Consider the following 12,723-nt stretch of genomic DNA (forward strand, 5'->3'; position numbering starts at 1 on the left):
ATATGTGTTGTTAGTTCCTTGATTGGGGCTGAAGGCCTAAAAAGATTCATTAGAGCTCTTGGTTTCTTATCCCATGAAAAATGGCCTATTTTCACTAGATTGCTTTTTTACTAGATTGTTTTTGCAACTTAGTTTTCTTAGATTGCTTTCTGCTTATAGAATTTTTTTGAGATAGTATCTTTCTCTGTCTCCCAGGTTAGAGTGCAGTAGCATCATCATAGCTCGCAGCAATCTCAGACTCCTTAGCTTGAGTGATCTTCCTGCCTCAGTCTCCTAAGAAACTGCAGCTCCAGGAGCACGCCACAACACCCAGCTAATTTTTCTACTTTTTGTTGAGATGGAGTCTCACTCTTGCTCAGGCTGATCTTGAGCTCCTGACCTCGAGCAGTCCTCCTGCCTCAAACTCCCAAAGTGTTAGGATTATAGGTATAAGCCACTGTGCTCAGCCTGCCTATGGAATTTTGGGAGTCCGAATTTCTCTTAATTTTGGACTATTCTATTTCTTGCAGTCCAAACACAATTCTTTTTAAAACATTGTGGGTCTTCTATAAGTCACATAGGAATTGACTAGACAAATCGACCCCCACAAATCCCTTTGAAATAAGCTGTTTTCTACTTAGGCTTCACTTGAGACCACCTAAGAAAAGGGTTCTTGTCACTGCCTTAGATATTTTCAATGTGTTAACAAAACATTTTACAATCTACCCCTGGTTTCATCTTTAAACTAGTTTTTCTGTCTGTGTTCTGATTTTTACCTAGAAAACATTTCTTTTTTTTTTTAATTTTTATTTTTTATTGTTGGGGATTCATTGAGGGTACAATAAAACAGATTACACTGATTGCATTTGTTCGGCAAAGTCCCCCTTGCAATCATGTCTTGCCCCCAGTGGGAAACATTTCTTTTTTTTTTTTTTCTTTTATTGTTGGGGATTCATTGAGGGTACAATAAGCCAGGTTACACTGATTGCAATTGTTAGGTCAAGTCCCTCTTGCAATCATGTCTTGCCCCCATGGGAAACATTTCTTAATTTTAGTATTCTTTGTTGTCTAGAGAGGCTGCGCATTTCCAAATCTGGCAATTCCTGGCAACTTCGTGTTTTAGAATTATTTCCTTGGCTTATCTCTTTTTTCTTACATTTTACTATAGTCAGCAAAAGGAAACCAGGTGACACATTTCAATCCTTTGCTAAATATGTCAGATTGCCCACTTAATTAAGTGCACTTTCAACTATTCATATTACTATGGGTGACAATGTTGCTAATCTTTCTTCATTACATGCCAAAAATCTCCTTTCTTGCAGTGTCTGATGTTTTCTTTGTTTTTGCTTAAACTTTCACTGTCAGCTTTGCTGAAGGCCATTAGGCCACTTCTAACTACCTCTTTGGGACCCTTTGGCCCCCAGTACACACTCCTCAAAGTCCTCCCAGTTTTCACTCTTTGCCTGAACCCAAAGCCTTTCCTACCTTTTTAGATTTTTGTTAGGGCAGCAGCCACTTTCAGATAACAGTCTCTGTATTAGTTATCTATTGCTGTGTAACAAATTATTGTACAACCTAAAGCTTAGACAAACATGATGTCCATACATTATCTCCCACAGTTTTTGTGGACAAAGACTTGAGAGTGGTTTGGTAAGGCAGTTTCAGCTCAGATTCTCCTATGGGACCCTCTCATTAGGTGTAGGCAGCTGAAATCTTGACTGAGGCTGGGGGATCTGCTGTGAAGGTGGCTCTCTTACTGGGTGCTACGTGTTAGTGGGTGGCACATGGGTCTCTCTACAGAGATGTCTTAGTGTCCTCATGGAGTGGCACCTGGCTTTCTCCACCAAGGCCAGGACTCAGTGAGGTAAGCAAGGCTCTCGCTCTCAGAGCCATGCAAGTGAGGGGTCAACACCCAAGAGCAAATATGTCCTTAGAATTTGCAGCCTAGGTGCCTTGCTTACCACATCATGATCCCAGGCTTATCTCCAATGACCAGCAACCCAAGGGATTAGCGAGGAAGCCACCAGGTTTTTTATGACGTACCCTTGGAAGTCAGAAGCAAACACATCCACCATTTTCTCCTGGTCACACAGACCATCCCCAATTCAACATAGAAAGACACATAGGACATGAGTCCTAGAAGGTGAAGATCTTTATGGGTTGTCTTGGGGGCCAACTACCACGCAGAAGAAAAAGCCTGAAATTTTCCAGAAAATCGTCTGGACTAGAGGGACTTGGTAGAAGTACAAATCAAACAAGAATGACCATCATCCATCAGCCTTGAGTCCAGTTGATCAGTACATAGAGTCCATTAAACTGTGCAGTAGTAAATGTGTGAGGCTTTTTTTTTTATATTGTTGGGGATGCATTGAGGGTACAATAAGCCAGGTTAGTATGAGGCTTTTTTAATAATAAAAAGTTAAAACAAAAAAGATAATGTGATATAAAGCGAGAGTTCTCCTAGTTAGCCAGAGCAGAGCAACTGCTGTTCCCAAAACCAAGTTTACTTTTTTTTTTTTGAGACAGAGTCTCAAGCTGTCACCCTCAGTAGAGTGCCATGGTGTTACATCTCATAGCAACCCCAAACTCTTGGGCTTAAGCAATTCTCTTGCCTCAGCCTCCCAAGGAGCTGGGACTACAGGCACCTGCCACAACGCCCAGCTATTTTTTGGTTGTGGTTGTCGTTGTTGTTTGGCAGGCCCAGGCTGGGTTTGAACCCGCCAGCTCCGGTGTATGTAGCTGGCACCCTAGCCACTGAGCTACAGGTGCTGAGCCCCAAGTTTACTTTTTTCTCTAGGCCTTACACAGCATTTGACATATATCTGCCTGGTTGGTCAAAATCAGCTGATAGCTAATATTATAAAAAAATTTTTTAGGGCGGCGCCTGTGGCTCAGTCGGTAAGGCGCCAGCCCCATATACCGAGGGTGACGGGTTCAAACCCAGCCCCGGCCAAACTGCAACCAAAAAATAGCCGGGCGTTGTGGCGGGTGCCTGTAGTCCCAGCTACTCGGGAGGCTGAGGCAAGAGAATCGCTTAAGCCCAGGAGTTGGAGGTTGCTGTGAGCTGTGTGATGCCATGGCACTCTACTGAGGGCCATAAAGTGAGACTCTGTCTCTACAAAAAAAAAAAAAAAAAATTTTTTAAATGGAAAAAAAGTTGCAGAAGGATATGTATAGCATAATAATATTAAAATTTTTTTAATCTGTAAAACAATATATGTAATTTTTATAGATATGGAAATATACATTAAGAATATACAAATTGTACAGGAAAAATAAACATTAATTTATGATAGCGGTTACTTCTGCTTGGAGGAATCGGGGACAGAGAAGCCTTTAGATACAAGTTTATAATTTTTTAAGGATCAGAAACAATATGGCATAAAGTTATCATTTGATAAAGCTGGTGGGGAGCAAATGGGTGTTTCTCTATAGTCTTGTCTTGTGTTTGAAATGTTTCACAATAACAAAGTAAATGATTTCTTAAAAAGTCAGGATGTTCACTGCTGTGCAGTACTGTACTAGAAGTCTCAGATAGTAAAACAAGAAAAAGAAGCCCAGGCACGGGCAGCGCCTGTAGCTCAAGGAGTAGGGCGCCGGTCCCATATGCCGGAGGTGCGGGGTTCAAACCCAGCCCCTGCCGAAAACCACAAAAAAAAAAAAAAGAAGAAGCCCAGGCACAGTGGCAGGCACCTGTGGTCCCAGCTACTTGGGAGGCTGAGGCAGGAGGATCACTTGAGCCCTGGAGTTCAAGGCTGCAGTGAGCTGTGGTTGTGCCACTGAACTCCAGCCTGGACAACAGGGTAAGACCCAGTCTCCAAAAAACAAAAAGGTAATAAAACATTTTAAATTCCTGCGAATGGCCTTTTTGGACCGTGGAGCTGCAGGGTGAGGAACGCCAGTGTACGGACACCAAAAGCCATGCCATCCCGGAGCCCGCTGCAGTCCGTGCAGGACTTCGGCCACAAGAAAACCTCCACTGCCCTGGCGCAATGCAACATGGCAATGGCCTCATCAAGGTGAACCAGGGCACCTGGGGATGATCCAGAGGCGCACATCGCAGTACAAGCTGTTGGAACCTGTTCTGCTTCTGGGCAAGGAGCGATTTGCTGGTGTAGACGTCCATGTCTGTGTGAAGGGTGGTGGTCATGTGGCCCAAATTTATGCTATTCGTCAGTCTACATCCAAAGCCTTGGTGGCCTATTACCAGAAATATGTGAATGAGGCTTCCCAGGAGATTGAAGACATTCAATCCAGACCCTGCTTGTAGCTGACCCCCATCGCTTAGAATCCAAAAAGTTTGGAGGCTCTGGTGCCGGAGCTGCTACCAGAAATCTTACTGATATGCCCATCACTAGCGTCAGGGTTCACCTGTACAATAAACAATGGTTGTAAGATTTGAAATGAATAAAATACAATAATAAAATTCTTGCAAATGATCCACTGTACATACTAACACACTACCAACATACTAACATACTACCTGAAATAAGACATCTTTTCAGAGACTTGGGTAAAGGATTTTGTTTGTTGGTTCAGGAGTTGGAATAACATGAAGACACCAGAGCCGAATGATATAAAGGAACGTAAGAGAAAACAGGAGTTTGTTAGCGTAAAGCATCCCTAAGAAAATGGGGGTTGGATTTATTCACAAACCTTGCATAACTTTTTCATTGATGTAGGGACTGCCACACATCTAGGAGAGCGTAAAGTTATTTGGAAGTCTTTTATTAAATACAATGCTTTGCTAGCACTTACTTCTTCCTGTTTTGATTCCTTTAACTTCCTCAGTCAGCAATCTCACTTTTAACCAAAAGCTTTGCTGTACAGAAAGAGGAAAAAAGAGGAACTCTGTTCTCATGTTTATCTATTTTTATTTTGGGGCTAATGTTCATTATTGTGCGTGTTTTTTAAACATGACAAGCCAGTCTCACTACATATGCAATTCAGCTCTGGTTTGGGAAATCCAGAGTTCCAGGGCACAAGTAACAGTAGCTTTTGTCAATGTCTTTTCATGTTCATGAGGCACTGAAACTAGAATATGGGACAAGAGATAATATTGATAGTATTTCTTGATTTACTGAACCCTAAATTTGAAAAGGAAGTTTTATTTGGGAGAGAAAGTACAAGAAAATGAGACAAGGAACTTGTCTCAACAAGGAACCAGAAATTTAGTTTAACAAGTAATTCTCAGGGGATGTCTGGTGATCAGCCTAGATTTAGACCAGAGTCTTAGACTTTTTTACCAGCAGCAACATGTAGAGAGACATCTGGGTGGGAACCCAGAACAGCTGCTTTGTGGCTAATTTGCTACAAGACTTAGGTGTTATGTTTCCTTCAGTGTCTCAATTTCTTTGTTTACAGACCCAGGATCCTGGGCTATATCATTTTCAAAGTTATTTCACTTCCAGAATCCTTTAGCCTAAAGTCAGAAAGGGATTTCATTCATTCTAAAAAGTCCCCAGAAGTTGGAGCCAGAGGCCTCTTCTGAGATGAGACTTTCTCAAGTCTCATTTACTCATTTGATACTCAGCCAACACTTGGTAAGTGGTTACAATATTTTGAGGAACTAGACAAAAACACATGCCAGATTCTTGTCCATAGACTAACAAGTTATTTCTAAGATGTGGTGGAGGGAATCAGGAAATTCATCCAGAAGATTTTGGCAGAACTCCCAAATCTTCCTCAGCCAGGAGCTTGGGCAAAGAGTTTTCACAGATCATTCTCAAGGGAGGGCACTTTCTGGAATCCTTTTGCTTGAGCTCTAGGGTAAATCTGGTACTAAAAAGTTTGAGATTTGAATGGATTTGATGAAAGGAAGAAAATATCTTTTGAAAGGTTTAAGCTGATTTTTGGTTTCGTCTGCAGGGGGACTATCACTATTCCTTTGTTCCTGGAAGGCCCTGGGAATAATGATGAGAACAAATGATTCTGTATAGTGCTGCCCATATGCCAAGAATTGTTCTAAGCTTCATTCAACATAGATCAACTCATTTAATCCTCACAAGAGAGTGTGAAGGAGATGTTATTATGAGTCCCATTTTACAGATAGGGAAGCTGAGGCACAGAAAAGCTAATTAACTTACTCAAGTACCTATATACGGTAGGTCCCAGGGCTGGAAATTTGAACCCATTCGAGTTCCTAAATGGGTCTATTAGTGATGGAAAGGTGAAGTTGGGATTACCATATAACCCAATATGACAGTTTCCTGTGGCTGCTATAGCAAATTACCACTAATTTGGTAGCTTAAAACAACAAATTCTCTTTCAGTTCTGGAAGCCAGAAGTCCAAAATGGATCTCACTCAAGGTCTAAAACCAAGGTGTTCTCAGGGCTGCATTTCTTCTGGAGGCTCCATAGAGAGCCTTTTGGAGCTTCTGAAGGCTGCCTACATTCTTTGGCTCATGTCCTCCTCCTACTTTTAAATCCAGCAATGGCCAGATGAGTCTTTCTCAAGCCGCATCACCCTGACACTTTCCCTTTTGCCCAGAAATCTTGGGATTACATTGGGCCCACCCAATGTATTTGGGATTACATTGGGCCCACCCTGACAATCCAAAATCATTTCCCCATATCAAAATCCTTAATGACATCTACAAAACCCCTTTTGTAATCCCTTTTGGGATTATATTGGGCCCACCCTGATAATCCAAAATCATTTCCCCATATCAAAATCCTTAATGACATCTACAAAACCCCTTTTGCACATAAGGTAACATAGTCACACATTTCCAAGATTAGGATGTGAACTTCTTTTGGGGGCCTACCACACTCAGCAATCCCATTGATAGGTACATGTGTATACCCAAGAGAAATGAAAACATACAGGCCACATAAAAACTTGTATGTAGATATTCATGATACATTATTTAAATTACCAACAAGTGGAGACAACCCAAATGTCCCTTGATGAATAAACAACCAAGTGTCCATCAACAAATGAATGGATGAACAGATTGTGATCTATCCTTACTATGAAATATCACTGAACCATAAAAAGAAACAAAGCACTGATACATGAAAGAACCTTGAAAACATTATGCTCATTGAAAGAAGCCAGATAAAAAAGGCCATATAATGCATAAATCCATTATACAAAATATCCAGAAAAGGCCAATCTATAAAGACAGAAAGTAGATTAGTGAGTTGCCTAGAGATGGTAGGTAGGAATGGCCTGCAAAGGGGCATAAGGAATCTTGTGGGGGTGATGAAAATGTCTTAAAATTAGATTGTAGGGGTAGTTGCCCAGCCCTATATATTTGCTATAAGTTATTGACTTGCATTCTTAAAATGAGTGAGTTGTATGATATGTAGATTATACCTCACTCCTCACTAAAGCACTTTTTTTTTTAAATGAGGAAGAAAGAGCCAGTGAACAGAGCATATGGAAAAGTTGCCAACCCTCATTTCTTAGGAGGTAAATGATGAGATTATTTCCTCCTATTTCCTTTTTTAAGTTAATATATCCTTTCTTTCTGGAAATGATGTGACAGAAAATGGCAATAGTAGTAGTAGTTGTTTTTTTTACTATCCTTCCTTGGAAAGTAAAAAGTAAATACGCTCTGTTAATTCTTGAAAAACTATACTGACCTGTGAAATCCAAGAGTTTGGCAAGCCCTAGACCAGCTGATGTTACTGGAAAAGATCGCACAGACCTTGGAGTTCAACTTTTTACCTTCAACGTCAAAAACAGTCAGAGGCCTATGGTGATGAAGCCACCCATTTAAAGTTACATAGCCAGTCTTGGAGGAGTTTATGCAGTTCCAACTGTCACTGCTTCCCCCAGGGTGCTTTCTGATTCCCAGAGTTCTAAGAACTCTTTTTTAACCTATCAGCACACTATAGAGAATGAAATTCTGGGCAGGTCAAGGTGTTAAGAGGCTCTTCACCAAGACACAGCTCTAGGAGAAAAGATTGCCTCAACAGAGCTGACCTAATTAAGATAAATCACCTGACCAGCTCACACCATCACATGACAGCCAAAGTCTGTAAAAGGCATCGGCGAGTGACTAAGAAATGCTTACTGGTCCAAAGGAGAAAATGTTGACTACAAATTTCTGTATCTAAGGGTACTTCCTCAAGACTCAGCAGAGTGGAACATGTGATTGCAACCCTGGGGGTTGGACCCCACCGTCACAATCTCAGTTTTATTCTTGCTGCTGGAAATACACTATAAAAACAATTGTAAAAATGCCCAGACCCTCAAGGCTCAAGGCACTTGGGGACTGCACAGATGAATTAGGTGTTTGTGGCTTTATCTATTTGTTTACACCAAGTCTTATTCCAGAACATTTAGAGGCAGCTTTCAAGAATGCATAAAATAGGCTCGGTGCCTGTAGCTCAAGCGGCTAAGGCGCCAGCCACATACACCAGAGCTGACAGGTTCAAATCCAGCCAGGCCTGCCAAACAATGACAACTACAACCAAAAAGTAGCTGGGTGTTGTGGCGGGTGCCTGTAGTCCCAGCTACTTGGGAGGCTGAGGCAAGAGAATTGCTTAAGCCCAGGAGTTGGAGGTTGCTGTGAGCTGTGATGCCAGAGCACTCTACCCAGGGCGACATAGTGAGACTTCTTTAGAGTCCTGGTGTGGTGGCTCATACCTGTAATCCTAGCATTCTGGGAGGCCAAGGGAGATGGGTAGCCTGAGCTTAGGAGTTCAAGACCAGCCTGAGCAAGAGCAAGGCCCTATCTCTACTAAAAATAGAAAAACTAGCTGGGCGTTGTGGTGGGTGACTGTAGACCCAGCTACTCAGGAGGTTGAGGCAGGAGGATCCCTTGAGCCCAAGAGTTTGAGGTTGCTGTGAGCCGTGAAGCCACATGCTCTATCCAGGACAACAGAGTGAACCTCTTTAGAAAATATTTAACTAAATTTGTTATGCCTTTTAACTCTGTAGTCCAAAGTTAAAAAACAACCTTATTGAGATACAATTCACATGTCATAAAAGTCACTCTTTTAAAGCGTACAACTTAGAAGTTTTTAGTATATTCACAGTTGTGCACCACTAATTTTGGAACATTTTCAGTACCCCACAAAGAAATTCTGTACCCATTAGCTGTCACGCTTCATTCTCTCCTAGCCTCTAGCAACTGCTGATCTACAAATGTAGATAAAATAATATGGCCTTTTGTGACTGCTATATTTCACTTAGAGTGTTTTCAAGGTTCATCCGCAGTGAGTAGAACACTTTTTAAAAATATTACTAGCTGGGTGTGCTGGCTCACGCCTGTAATCCTAGCATTGTGGGAGACTGAGGCAGGAGGATCAATCGAGCCCAGGAGCTGGAGGTTGCAGTGAGCTAGGAGCATGTCACTTCACTCCAGCTCTGCATGGCAGAGCGGAGAACTTCTCTTAAAAATAAAACAAAATGACATTAAAATATGAATAAATTGAGAGAATTAGAGGATAAGCCACAGAGTAGGAGAAAATATTTAAGAATGACATATCTGGTAAAGGACTATTATCCAAAATATATAAAGAACTCTTAACAAACAACCCAATTGAAAAATGAGCAAAAGCACTGAACAGACATGACAACAAAGAAGATATATGTGTAGGGAGTGAGCATATGAATAGATGTCATCAGGGAAAGGTGAACTAAAACAAGGAGATAGCACTACACACCTTTAAGAGTGACCGCAATAATAAATTGTGGTACATGTATACCATGGAATATTATGCAGCCTTAAAGAAAGATGGAGATTTTACCTCTTTCATGTTTACATGGATGGAGCTGGAACATATTCTTCTTAGTAAAGTATCTCAAGAATGGAAGAAAAAGTATCCAACGTACTCAGCCTTCTATGAAACTAATTTATGGCTTTCATATGAAAGCTATAACCCAGTTATAACCTAAGAATAGGGGGAAGGGGGAAAGGGAGGGGAGGGAGGGGGGAGGTGGGTGGAGGGAAGGGAATTGGTGGGATTACACCAGTGGTGCATCTTACAAGGGTATATGTGAAACTTGGTAAACGGTCTGTGAAGCTAGTGAATGATGCCCCATGAATATATCAATGTACACAGCTATGATTTAATTAAAAAAAAAAATAGCTGGGCATTGTGGCGGGTGCCTGTAGTCCCAGCTACTCGGGAGGCTGAGGCAAGAGAATCGCCTAAGCCCAGGAGTTGGAGGTTGCTGTGAACCATGACGCCACAGCACTCTACTGAGGGTGATAAAGTGAGACTCTGTCTCTACCAAAAAAAAAAAAAAAGAAGAAGAAGAAATGCATTGATAATAAATAGCAACATTTAAGCCTCCAAATATCCTTTGTAAACTGGAACAGGGTTTATAACTGTACAGTCCAATGAAAACAGAATGTAAACCATAAATGTAATATTAAATTTTCTAATAGTCACAGTAAAAAGAAACAGATAGTTAATTTTAATAATACATTTATTTTATCCAAATCCCCAAAATGTTATCATTTCAGTATATAATAAACATTGTTAAATTAAAAAAAAAAAAAAAAAAAGAGTGACCACAATCCAGAGCACTGACGGCACTAAATGCTGACTGGGAACAACAGGAGCTCTCACTCATGGTTGTGGGAATGCAAAACGGTACAGCCACTTTGGAAGACAGCTTGATGGTTTCTTACTAAACTAAGCGTGCTCTTACTGTACAATTCAGCGATCACACTCTTTTGTATTTATCCAAAGGAGCTGAAAATTTATGTCCACACAGAAATCTAAAATATACGAATGTTTACAGTGGCTTTTGTTATAATCATTAAAACTCGGAAGCAACCAAGATGTCCTTCAATAAGTGAATGGGTTAATACGCTGCGGTACATCCAGACAAGGGAACATGATTCAGTGCTAAAGAGAAATGAGTTATAAAGCTGTAAAAAGACATGGAGAAAATGTAAATGCATATTATTAAATGAAAGAAGCGAATCTGAAAAGGCTATATCCTGCACATATGGAAAAGGCAACACTGTGGAGATAGCAAAAAGTCACAAGTTTGCCTCAGCACCTGTAGCACAGAGGTTTTGGCACCAGCCACATGCACCGAGGGTGGCAGGTTCAAACCCGGCCCGGGCCAGCTAAACAACAATGACAACTGCAACAAAAAATAGCTGGGCATTGTGGTGGGTGTCTGTAGTCCCAGTTACTCGGGAGGCTGAGGCAAGAGAATGGCTTAAGCCCAAGAGTTTGAGGCTGCTGTGAGCTGTGATGCCATAGCACTCTACCGAGGGCAACATAGTGAGACTCTGTCTCAAAAAACTAAAAATAATTACTAGTTTCCTGGGTTTGGGAGAGATGAATAGTAAAGCATAGTGGACTTTTAGGGCAATGAAATTATTCTGTATGATGCTATAATGGCAGATACATGCCACTAGGCATTTGTCCAAATCCATAGTACAACACCAAGAGTCAGGCCTAATGTAAACCCAAGACTTGGGTGATCATGATGTGTCAGTGTAGGTTCATTGATTGTTGTAAATGTACCACTCAGCTGTGGGATGCTGATAGAAGGGAGGTCAAGGGCCAAAGAGAGGGTATATGGAAACTCTGTGCTCAACACAGTTTAAGAAAACATTGAACTTTCCATCAATTTGCTGTAAACCTGAAACTTCTCTAAAAAATAAAGTTCATTTAAAAGTAAAAATGAATGAACATAATAGTTAGCATAACTAAAAACCTATCCTATAAACCTGACTTTAGCATCACGTATTAGTTGTGATGGCTCCATGTAGTGGATGCTCTTGGCACCATGTCCAGTTCCCCTTTACTGAGCCTGTACACTGCCTCTTGCCTGCTGCTACTAGCTTACTCCGCATTCTTCTCAGGTCAGTCCCCATTCTGTCTTTGGTTGTGGAAAGCTGTCCCTCCCCTCCCCGGAAGGAGATGGCTGGGAGGTCACATCTCCCCTATTGGCCAATGACTGACTAATGTGTGCGTGTGTGACAGCTCAGCCTTCTTGCTTCTGGGTGCAATAATCTCTATGGTACAAACCATGTTTCAGAGCTCTTTATGGGATCTGGCTGAGGCCCACCTTCTCCTGGACCTACCTCTTTGCAGAGCTTCCTCCTCTGTTCTGTCTATCCCCCTCACTCCCCTCTGGTTTCTCCTGAGAGCACACCTCAATAATTCACTTGCATGGGAATCACCTCTCAGGCTTTGCTTCCAGGGAACTGGCCTATCACAAGTCCTATGGACTACCTCTGTCTTCCTAGTATATCCTGATTCGTTCTGCAAAATATTAGATGGAAGTTTGTCATAGTAGAGACATGAAATTCATTGTCCGTAGTGTTGCTTGACACAACAAAAGACCTTAAGGGCTTTCCCCCCATTTGTACTAAAAGCCTGAGACTCAGCACATTGCACTTGAGCCTGACTCCACAGCATCAAGTCTCTTCCTCCCAAGAATGAGTTTTTACATTAAAAGAGTGACTTTGGAGGGAAAAAGTGGAAGTAGAAGAAGAAACAACATGGGCGGTGACATACACATGAAATGAGTCTGGAAACTGTAGATTTCCTTGGGTGGGTCACGGATTTTGCAATAAGCCTTGTATTTATCAACACACACACACACAGAGACACACGCACGCCCCTTGTTAATTTATATGAATCACTGTCTCCTCTTTAAGAAACACTGTATGAAGACCTGTCAGGAATTTCTACCTTGGTCCTTCTGAAAATCACCAGGCAATGAAACATCTTTGAGAGCATCCCTGGGGAAGGAGAATCCAGCCCAGCTTGGTTCCTGACTCACCAGGAGGTGCTCTCCAGGCTCCCCTCCCT

General features: G+C 41.6%; 1 pseudogene; it reads left to right on the forward strand.

Moving 5' to 3' along the window:
* The first annotated feature begins 3,637 nt into the window (after positions 1-3,637).
* LOC128594769 (40S ribosomal protein S16-like) lies at positions 3,638-4,374 on the forward strand (annotated as a pseudogene).
* Positions 4,375-12,723: the final 8,349 nt, after the last annotated feature.

Source organism: Nycticebus coucang, chromosome 9 (genome assembly GCF_027406575.1).
Source record: "Nycticebus coucang isolate mNycCou1 chromosome 9, mNycCou1.pri, whole genome shotgun sequence".
In the NCBI taxonomy this organism is placed as follows: domain Eukaryota; kingdom Metazoa; phylum Chordata; class Mammalia; order Primates; family Lorisidae; genus Nycticebus; species Nycticebus coucang.